This window comes from Rana temporaria, chromosome 1 (assembly GCF_905171775.1).
Source record: "Rana temporaria chromosome 1, aRanTem1.1, whole genome shotgun sequence".
In the NCBI taxonomy this organism is placed as follows: domain Eukaryota; kingdom Metazoa; phylum Chordata; class Amphibia; order Anura; family Ranidae; genus Rana; species Rana temporaria.
This window is the reverse complement of record NC_053489.1, coordinates 561,297,021-561,307,079: the sequence shown is the minus strand read 5'-3', so window position 1 is coordinate 561,307,079 and position 10,059 is coordinate 561,297,021. Positions and strand designations below refer to the sequence as shown.

Sequence of the window (10,059 nt, the reverse complement as noted above, 5' to 3'; positions counted from 1 at the left end):
AAATTGTCGCTCTTTTTTTGTTTATAGCGCAAAAAATAAAAACCGCAGAGGTGATCAAATACCACCAAAATAAAGCTCTATTTGTGGGGAAAAAAGGACGTCAATTTTGTTTGGAAGCCACGTCGCACGACCGCGCAAATGTCAGTTAAGTCGACGCAGTGCCGGAAACTGAAATTTCGCCTGGGAACGAAGGGGGTTTATGTGCCCAGTAAGCAAGTGGTTAATAAAGAGTAACGTAAATTCAGAAAATACAGCATAATGGCCAATAAATGGAAATGATAAATATCTTTAGTCAGATTTGGTGGCCATAATGCAATGTTTTCTCACTTCTCTCTATGCTTTATGAATAGATAACATACGACCTGGGGAGAGAGAGTAGCCTTGTAGCACTGAATTGTGTCCCCATTCACACAAAACTAATGTATGTTCAAGATAAACAGCTCTTATTTTGTCTAACTTCACTGCTATATATTTTTTCTCCTTTTTCAGACCAAGAAGAGGGATATTTTAGTTATAGTGGGATGAGTAGAGGGATTTGGTTCCAGGGACAGTCCTTCTAATTCAAGTACAACTGTCTAACTTCCTTCTTTACAAATAACACTGACTCACCCAGTGACCCACACCATGCCTGAGAATAGTGATAATGACCCAGCCCTCTGCTGCTCATCATAGACTAATATAACACTTGTCTTCCAGCTTTCACTTACAGTCTTTACACCAGATACGGTTTGGAAATCCGTTCTTCCTACTACAAGTGCGGTAAGAACAAACAGCGTACGTAAATTGTTATTCTCATACAAAGGTCAGGTTTATTTTATCTATGGCTTTATGTTAAAGCTGCCATGTAATGTACTGTGAAATAATTTTCATGATGATAGTCCTTCTGCATTTCCTTAGCTTTGGCTTTTTATCATTTAAAAATGTTACCAAGGCCATTCTCAGAATATGCAGTTTATTTGGGTTTTTTCCAGTCTCTCTCTTTTTTTTCCAGGGCAGTAATGCTATCTCTCTCCAAGGCTCTACAGGGAAACCTTTCTCTCCGGTCAAACTGTTCTCTATGGCAGTTTCGTAGTCTCTCTCTCACACACACTCTCACTCTCTCTCTTTCTCTTTCTCTCTCTCTCTCTCTCTCTCTGTCTCTCTTTCTCACACTCTCTCTCTCTCTCTCTCTCTCTCACACACACACACACACACACACACACACACACACACACACTCTCTCTTTCTCTCTCTCTCTCTTTCTCTCTCTTTCTCTCTCTCTCTCTCTCTCTCTCTCTCTCTCACACTCTCTCTTTCTCTTTCTTTCTCTCTCTCTCTCTCTCGTCCTTCCAATATCAGCCAATGGGACAAGCACAAAATGTTTTCTCTTACGATACCAAATCTTACGATTTTGGTTTAATCAGTACAGTTGTCTGAAAATACAATACACTACATCACTTCCAAACTTTTGTTTTGTCTTACGAGAATTTTCGTGACTTTAGTAACCTCTTCATTTTTGATATTAAAATTAAGATCACTATAGTGTGGCCCATAGTAACCCCTTATTTTCACGACCTCACCTGAGGTCATTTTCCACTTAACCCTACCTACTGTCCTTCCTTATCTGCTACATTTTTTTGATATTAAAATTAGCATGCAAAAAAAAAACAAAAAAAAAACGGACGATCATTCGTCCGATTATCTCATTGTGTGTACCGGGCATTAATATCTCCCTCTCTTTCTCCTGGACTTCGAGTCAGTACCCCAATTTCTCTCTCTCTGCATGACTATCTTTTATTTTTTCAGGTCACTCTCTCTCCAGGACTGTCTGTTAGTTCTTCTGTTCATTATCTACCTTCTCTCTCTAGGGCTGTTATGTAGGTCTGTATCTCACATTCTCTCTTTCTCCAGAGCTGTCTTGTAGATCATCTGGTCAGTATCTCTCTCTCTCTCGCTCTTTGGGAGTGTCTCTTAGTTCTTACGGTCACTATCTCTCTCCCTCCAGGACTGTCTCCTAGTTCTTTTAGTCAGTATCTCCTTCATTCTCTATCTCTCCAGGGCTGTCCCTTAGCTCTTCTGGTCAGTATCCCTCTCTCTTTCTCTCCAGGGCTGCCAGTATCGTCCTCTCTCCAGGGCTGTCCCTTAGCTCTTCTGGTCAGTATCCCTCTCTCTCTCTCTCCCTCTTTCTCTCCAGGGCTGCCAGTATCGTCCTCTCTCCAGGGCTGTCTTTTAGTTCTCCTGGCCAGGAATGTCTTAGTTCTCCTGGCCAGTATTTTCCTCTCTCCAGGACTGTCTTAGTTCCCCTGGTCAGTGTCTCTTTCTCGCTCACTCTCTCCCTCTCTCTCTGTACCTGTCTCTTCTGGTCAGTTTCTTCCCCTCTCTGGGACTGTCTCTTAGATCCTTTGGTAAATATCTCTCCAGCTGTCTCTTAGTTCTTCTGGTCTGTATCTCTCGCTTTCTTGCTCCAGGGCTGTTTCCTAGTTCTTTTGGTCAGTATTGTCCTCTCTCCACAGCTGTCTCTTAGCTCTCCTGGCCACTATTTTCCTCTCTCCAGGACTGTCTTAGTTCCCCTGGTCAGTGTCTCTTTCTCGCTCACTCTCTCCCTCTCTCTCCGTACCTGTCTCTTCTGGTCAGTTTCTTCCTCTCTCTGGGACTGTCTCTTAGATCCTTTGGTAAATTTATCTACAGCTGTCTCTAAGTTCCCCTGGTCAGTCTCTCTCTCTCTCTCTCTCACCAAAACTGTCTCTTAGTAATGCAGGTCATTGTCTCTCTTGTGGGCTGTTTCCAGTTTTTTTTTTCAGGGGAAACTTGGGGGAACTGAGTTCCACCACCTCTGGCTCAGACCCTTTGGTGACTGCTCAGCACAATCACTTGTAAACACAGAAGTCTGGTTTCTGTGTTTACAAGTGACAGCTCTGCACTCTGTGCGTAACCCCCTGAACTCTACACTCTGTATGTAATGCAATCCTGGTATTTAATGCCCCTTTAAGACCCTTCTACTGTTTGTGAAATCTGAACGGGGTCGTGGTTGAGTTCCTGCACCTATTTTCTGAGAAAAAAAGCTTTGGCTGTTTCTTACCTGTCCAGGTCAGTATTTTTCTCTCCCCCTTTTAGTTGTGCAGGTCGGTATGAGTATCCCCTCACTCTCCTATTATCTTTTCAGTCCTAGTTTCTGTGAGTCATTGTCTCACCATATTACTGACTTTCCATGGCAGGTTTCCCAATGCTAAACACACTATGTATGCCGATTCCAGCCTTGTGGTGATTTATGTACCCATAATGTTGGTATAGGATGACACCAGACAACTACACCAGCATAGTTTTATAGTTTATCAATAGGCACATTACTCTAATAGACAACAGTCATATCTGGTAACATAAATCCCCAAAGTGATATATCTGTTTATATTGAGAGTCCAGTTGCAGCAGTGCACATTGCCACACTGCACAGGGATGCACATTCCCCAATTCCCCATGTTAATACAATTAATTCTGAATGACACACCAATGCACATTCTGTAGTGTACCTGCATTGCAGCACACTGAAACATTCAATAACACACTACTGTGTGTTGTGGTACAATGCTAAGAATGCTGCATGCACGTTTTTACTGCCACCCTACAGTATCTCACAAAATTGAGTACACCCCTCACATTTTTGTAAATATTTTATTATATCTTTTCATGTGCCAACACTGAAGAAATTACACTTTGCTACAATGTAAAGTAGTGAGTGTACAGCTTGTATAACAGTGTCAATTTGCTGTTCCCTCAAAATAATGTCTAAACCACTGGCAACAAAAGTGAGTACACCCCTAAATGAAAATGTCCAAATTGGGCCCAAAGTGTCAATATTTTGGGCATGGAGTTCCCCAGAGCTTCAGAGGTTGCCACTGGAGTCCTTTTCCACTCCTCCATGATGACATCACAAAGCTGGTGGATGTTACAGACCTTGCGCTCCACCACCTTCCGTTTGAGGATGCCCCACAGATGCTCAATAGGGTTTAGGTCTGGAGACATGCTTGGCCAGTCCATCACCTTTACCCTCCGCTTCTTTAGCAAGGCAGTGGTCATCTTGGACGTGTGTTTGGGGTCGTTATCATGTTGGAATACTGCCCTGCGGCCAGGGATGGACTGGGACAAAAATGTGGCCCTGGACTTCATCCAGATTGGCCCACTTTAATTTTGCAAACAAGCACAAAAAAAGTAAACAAGTGACGTGTGAGGGCTAACGTCATGCAGGAACATTGCTACAGCCTCATTGGCCAGGTGATATAAATTGCCAGGTTAGGTGCCAGGTTAGGTGGTATATAGTGCCAGGTTAGGTGGTATACAGAGCCAGGTTAGGTGGTATACAGTGCCAGGTTAGGTTGTATACAGTGCCAGGTTAGGTTGTATACAGAGCCAGGCTAGGTGGTATATAGTGCCATGTCAAATTGCATTTCAAATCACCCCGATGTAAACGGGGGATAAAACTGGCTTACTTTTTTTATACACCTGAACTGCCTTTGATTTGATTTATCTAACTGCTTAGCGTGGCTTGTGGCTGCATTTAGCCTATATTTACCTACTAACATTTTTCTGCTAATGAACTAATTGCTATCGAACTTATACTATGCAGAAAAGAATTATTAAAATAAATAGAAAGCTGCTACATCAGTCATTTAAATTAAGAGAGCTAAGTCCTAATATTGGTGTTGATTGTATAACCTTTTTAGGGGATTCTGGTGTATCTGTAGAACGAACAACATTGTATTATTTGGGTGAGGTATTGGGTGTGTGACATTGGACGGTTAGCAAGAATGGGATTCTCTGAGAGCACTGACATATTTAGAAAAAATTAAAAAACAACAAGATATTTTCTCTGTTTATCTAGTACACAATTGGAGGAATTCAATAAATCCATATTGACACTTTTCTAGATGTATGTCCCTTTAAAATGGCCAGGTTTAAAAAGTCCTGCCACTTGTTTCAAATAGCCCTGTAACTTTATTGAAACATACAGCAGATTCATGTAGTTCTTAATAGCACCTCATTTGCATATTGGTGTTATTAATGCACTAAATGAAAAAATAATTAAAGCGTTTGTTAACCCCCCCCCCCCCCCCAAAAAAAAAATGGATCCTGCTCCTTTAAAGCATGTTATGAGACAAAGTGCTTGTCCAGAGAGGCACGGAGCAAACAGAGTTGGGGGAGGGCCGGCATGACAGGGTGGGCTGGCCGTAAGACAGGAAGTTTCATGGGTTGTAGGAGTGGTTACCCTGGAGGAAGTGACGTTTTTTTTCACTCCTCCATTACACACAAGGGAAGAAACTGCCCACCCACCCTCCCTGGTGTTAGGCTTTGGTAAGGCGGTTTTGGGTAAGACAGGAGAAGTGTGAAAAAGGTGTGAAAAAGGTTGTACCCATACGTAGTATGGGGGTTATTTGAGTACCTTGCTGTTGACGTGGGTTAACAGGAAGGGGTTAAAAGTGTCATGTCACTGAGGACGGTTATGCTGCCTCTGAGTCAGCGTCTCGCGACTGAGGCCTAGATAATAATTTGTTGTCCCAGTGTACAATGTGAGAGGTGTGGTCTTTAGACCACTAGGAGTTAAAATGTGTATATAGTTATTTAAAGTTATTTATGTTTAAATTTTATATTTAAATAAAGAGGCATGAAGGCCAATTCTACTCCACAGCGTGGTCCCTGGTATTATTGGGCTGGTGGGGTAGGTACAGAGGTGGTTATAGTATATGGTGGTTAATGGTCACTAGGATCAGGCCTTCACATGTCATGTGTCATTTGGTCCCCTGTAACACCTAAAAAACCTGGCTGATCCTACCAGTTTCTCCCCATCCCTCTGTAAACTGACCACGGTGTATCATGGCTGCTAAAACCAGACACTGTGGTCAGTTTACATGCTTCTGTCATCAGCAGCAGACTGGACAGGTGGTCCGTTTTCATCCGATCTCCCCATAGAGGAGAGGGCTGTGACAGGTCCAGCACAGTGAGCAGAGATGGACCTGTCATCCGCCTGCTCAGCAGGGATCAACGGATCAATCCTCCGGGCGGTTCGCCTGTGTAAAAGGTGCCTCGGTTTTGTTAATTTTGTTAAATACTGTTCAGCTTCTGGTGGGAACATTTCTGCCACATGCCATTGTTATATTAGGGAAAGCATTTGCATAACAGTGGTTGGGCTGTTCTGTAAAACAACATACTATTGTGGTATATTGGGCAATGTGCACTATAAAGCTGGCAATACATGGCTTTTTCTTTATTCAGCCAGCGGGCTGAACCTAAGAAATACAAACCGATTCCCACAGCGACGCATTCGAGGTGGATGCAGAAATCCTCCCCACTGTGTCTTTGTAATGTGAGAGTGAGACTCCCTTGTCATGAGAATACATTGATTAGAGCTGCATCCAACTGGCTGCATGTGCTGATTGAAGCAAAATTTCCCAACAAGTCTGTTTATGAGAAGTTGATTGTTAGATTGACTTCCCATGAACAGGACAGGCCATAGCTGAACAGAAGTTAGGTCGGTCCCTGCTCAACCTGTCATATTTCGATCCATCTATAGTTAGCTTTATTTAAGAAAGTACACATGTTTAGCTTTTTGTATTGTTTCAATGAGTTCTTGTCAAACACTGGATCCAAGCTAAGTCAATAACAGTCAACAATAGCTTGACCTTTTAATGACGCTGCACAGAATAATGGTTTTTGTCCTCTTCTGGCAGTCCCTGCCAGTGCTGTATGCTCCTCCCCTCCATATGGTGCCTACCTGCTACCTGCTTGCATGCTCCCTTTGAGTCCCGCACCATGTGGGAAGGTGTACATAGCTGTCCCTGCTCTCGCCTTACAGGAGTTTGACTGACTGTAGCCTATGGCTCCGCTGCCCTCAGGTTTTCCTGTGAAAGCAGGAATTGAGGGGGGAAACACTGGATCCAACAACGTGGACATGGAAGAAGGTAAGTGGTTAGGAACAGCTGGGGGTGTGGGGGGAATATGTCAGTAGTGGGCATTTTTTACTATAATGCAGTCCCACTCTGCTCACAAAAAAACTCTCCCCAGTATTACAGCATTTATTCAATCCACTGGCAGAAAATAAATTCTGTGCCCACTTGGATGCAGGCATTGCAGTTCTCATAGACCCCAGCCCTATAGTTGTGTCTGCTTCCCTTTCCTCCTGGCCATTCTCAAAATGCAGCCTGGGGCTGTGTATTTTGTGAATAGCTTCATAAGAGAGGGAGGCCAAAACAAGACAACAGTCCTGAGGTAGATGAAGCCTTCCGTACTTACATCTAAGCGGGTATAAAACATGGGAGCTACAATTTTATGTATACAGATATTTTCGTGTGTCAGCTGAACTTCAGCTTTCCCTTTTCATGTATTCAGTGCAGGCACGCTCTCACCAATGTTCTCTCACCAATCATAGCGATCACATGATAACCCGGTTACCCATTATTGGTGGCAGTAATTGTTAGCAGGGCCGCCATCAGGGGGGTACAGGCATTACACCTGTAAGGGGCCCGGAGGTCCCCAGGGGCCCGGATGGCAACCCCCTTTAAAAAAAAAAAAAAAATTTTTTTTTTTTTTTTTTTTTAGGGCAAATTTTTTTTTTAGAGGTCCGGAGGTCCCCAGGGGCCCGGAGGCCCCGGATGGCAACCCCCCTTTTTTTATTTATTTTTTATAAAAAAAAATATTTTTTATATATATTTGTATTTTATTTTTTAATAAAGAGCCATTTTAAAGGTCCCCATATATATATAATATTATTATTATTATTATTAAAGGGCCCAGAGGTCCCCAGGGCCCCGGATGGCAACCCCCCTTTTTTTATAAAAAATATATATATTTTTTTATATATATTTTTTTTATATATATATTTTTTTGTCTTTATATATATATATATATATATATATATATATATATATATATATATAATATTAAAGGGCTCAGAGGTCCCCAGGGCCCCATGTGTGGCAAACCCCCCCTTTTTTTTAATAAATGTTTATTTTTTTATTTTTGTTTATATATATATATATATATATATATATATATATATATATATATATATATATATATATATATATATATATATATACAGTGAGGAAAATAAGTATTTGAACACCCTGCTATTTTGCAAGTTCTCCCACTTGGAAATCATGGAGGGGTCTGAAATTGTTATCGTAGGTGCATGTCCACTGTGAGAGACATAATCAAAAAAAAAAATCCAGAAATCACAATGTATGATTTTTTTAACTATTTATTTGTATGATACAGCTGCAAATAAGTATTTGAACACCTGAGAAAATCAATGTTAATATTTGGTACAGTAGCCTTTGTTTGCAATTACAGAGGTCAAACGTTTCTTGTAGTTTTTCACCAGGTTTGCACACACAGGAGGAGGGATTTTGGCCCACTCCTCCACACAGATCTTCTCTAGATCAGTCAGGTTTCTGGGCTTTCGCTGAGAAACACGGAGTTTGAGCTCCCTCCAAAGATTCTCTATTGGGTTTAGGTCTGGAGACTGGCTAGGCCACGCCAGAACCTTGATATGCGTCTTACAGAGCCACTCCTTGGTTATCCTGGCTGTGTGCTTCGGGTCATTGTCATGTTGGAAGACCCAGCCTCGACCCATCTTCAAAGCTCTAACTGAGGGAAGGAGGTTGTTGCCCAAAATCTCGCAATACATGGCCCCGGTCATCCTCTCCTTAATACAGTGCAGTCGCCCTGTCCCATGTGCAGAAAAACACCCCCAAAGCATGATGCTACCACCCCCATGCTTCACTGTAGGGGTGGTGTTCTTGGGATGGTACTCATCATTCTTCTTCCTCCAAACACGGTTAGTGGAATTATGACCAAAAAGTTCTATTTTGGTCTCATCTGACCACATGACTTTCTCCCATGACTCCTCTGGATCATCCAAATGGTCATTGGCAAACTTAAGACGGGCCTTGACATGTGCTGGTTTAAGCAGGGGAACCTTCCGTGCCATGCATGATTTCAAACCATGACGTCTTAGTGTATTACCAACAGTAACCTTGGAAACGGTGGTCCCAGCTCTTTTCAGGTCATTGACCAGCTCCTCCCGTGTAGTCCTGGGCTGATTTCTCACCTTTCTTAGGATCATTGAGACCCCACGAGGTGAGATTTTGCATGGAGCCCCAGTCCGAGGGAGATTGACAGTCATGTTTAGCTTCTTCCATTTTCTAATGATTGCTCCAACAGTGGACCTTTTTTCACCAAGCTGCTTGGCAATTTCCCCGTAGCCCTTTCCAGCCTTGTGGAGGTGTACAATTTTGTCTCTAGTGTCTTTGGACAGCTCTTTGGTCTTGGCCATGTTAGTAGTTGGATTCTTACTGATTGTATGGGGTGGACAGGTGTCTTTATGCAGCTAATGACCTCAAACAGGTGCATCTAATTTAGGATAATAAATGGAGTGGAGGTGGACATTTTAAAGGCAGACTAACAGGTCTTTGAGGGTCAGAATTCTAGCTGATAGACAGGTGTTCAAATACTTATTTGCAGCTGTATCATACAAATAAATAGTTAAAAAATCATAAATTGTGATTTCTGGATTATGTCTCTCACAGTGGACATGCACCTACGATGACAATTTCAGACCCCTCCATGATTTCCAAGTGGGAGAACTTGCAAAATAGCAGGGTGTTCAAATACTTATTTTCCTCACTGTATATATATATATATATATATATATATTTTTTATTATTATTATTATTAAAGGGCTCTGAGGTCCCCAGGGCCCTGGATGCCAACCCCCCTTTTTTTCATAAATGTTTATTTTTAATTATATATATATATATATATATATATATATATATATATATATTTTTTTTTTTTTTTTTTTATTATTATTATTAAAGGGCCCAGAGGTTTATTTTTTCATTTTTATTAAAGGGCCCAGAGGTCCTGGATGGCAACACCCCTTTATATATATATATATATATATATATACACACACACACATACATTTATATATATATATATTATATTATTAAAGGGCCCAGAGGTCCCCAGGGCCCCAGATGGCAACCCCCTTTTTAAAAAAAAATATATATATTTTTTTATATATAT

At 41.6% G+C, this 10,059-nt stretch overlaps 1 protein-coding gene across 4 annotated transcripts in view; it reads left to right on the top strand.

Annotated features, from left to right (window-relative positions):
• Window positions 1–647: 647 nt before the first annotated feature.
• LOC120921507 (caspase-3-like) overlaps window positions 648–10,059 on the top strand; it is a 45,956-nt gene continuing 36,544 nt past the window's right edge. Inside the window, exon 1 of one of the 4 annotated variants that reach the window (XM_040334029.1) lies at window positions 648–759. The gene's annotated coding sequence lies outside the window, so the exon portion shown is untranslated. Of the gene's footprint in view, window positions 775–6,827; window positions 6,930–10,059 lie in introns of those variants that run through there. The other 3 variants (XM_040334011.1, XM_040333995.1, XM_040334020.1) reach the window with 3 other exon arrangements.